The following is a 1347-nucleotide window of genomic DNA, read 5'->3' as shown; positions in this document are numbered from 1 at the left end:
CACTCCTGCCTGACGGGCTTGCAGGCAGCAGGGCATTCGCTGCAGCTGTCAATCGCAGCCCTTCAGGGAGGAGTCCCAGTGTCAGAAATCAGCAGACAGGAAAGGAGGGAGGGGCAAGAAAAGTCACAGCTCAGAAAAATGTTACACCGGGGGCAGCTTATGAGAGAGGAGCCATCTGGAGAGTAAACCGGGGTCCCGGTGGAACATTCATTTGATAGAGTCTCTGTGTCTCTCTGAAAACCACACTAAGCAGTTAAATAAACACGCCCAGAGAGCCGAGACCACAGGGCAAAGGCCTCCAACAGCTATAAACTGAGGATGAGGAAGGCAGCTCTGCTCAGTGGCATGGGAACCATTTTTATAGTGGGGGTGCTGAGAGCCACTGACCCAAACTGTAAACCCTGGATAGGATGGAAACCACTTCAAACCAGAGGGTGCGGCCACACCCCAGCACCTTCACCCTTGGCTCTGCTCATTCAAGTTGTATAATTAGATCCATAGACAAGAATAGGACAGAAGGGGAGTCAGCCCCATGTCAGCCCCAGTAAATCCTGATTGTCTGGTGAATTTCCAAATAGCCACGTTGAAGTTTAAAGGAGCCCTTTGCAACCTGGCATTTTCCTCTCGGACGTGCCCATTGTCCTAAAGAACCTTCTGAGCCTTGCAGCAGCATGCAGCCTGCTTGTGCTGTCTCTCTCTCTCTCTCTCACACACACACACCAGTTTGAACGGTACCTGTCATTCCACCTTAGAAATGGTCCTGACTGTTTCATGACATTTCACGTCTGTTTCGCATCAGAATTTCATTTCCACCCCGGCTCCATTCTGCTCAACGTACCAACTCCACGGCCATCAAGGCATGGTCCCCACAGCTTTCCAAGATTTGCATTCGATTCACTGGCAAACTGGAAACGCAGTGTTGTTTGCTTGATTCCCAAGGGTTGGTTCCCAAGATCCTCTGTCCCGAATGAGGCTACACCTCTATGCCACGCGGCTCAGCTTTTCCATCACATACTGTATGTAACACTCCCTACTCTATCCAGGCATACTGTGTGACATACATCAAATTCCACTGAACATGAGTCTGTAGGAAGTATTCCTATCTGATCCATCTGTCCATCCACTGGGGATAGTATAGCATCAATCAGCAGTGTCAGGGTATTGCATCGCTGTTCAGCCGTCAACGAAAGCGAAGATAAAAATCAACATGCCCAGTGTGGCCCTCTGCTTTGGGCCACGTGAGGACAGACCAGGCCTAGGCCTCAGGCAGGTGGGAGCTTTTGTTGAAAAATATCAATTTGCTGAAACCAAAACTGATCAAGAAACAGTGTCGGGTTCAAGGAATCT

This window comes from Lepidochelys kempii, chromosome 1 (genome assembly GCF_965140265.1).
Source record: "Lepidochelys kempii isolate rLepKem1 chromosome 1, rLepKem1.hap2, whole genome shotgun sequence".
NCBI classification, from domain to species: Eukaryota; Metazoa; Chordata; order Testudines; family Cheloniidae; genus Lepidochelys; species Lepidochelys kempii.
The sequence above is the reverse complement of the archived record's forward strand: the minus strand, read 5'-3'. Positions refer to the sequence as shown.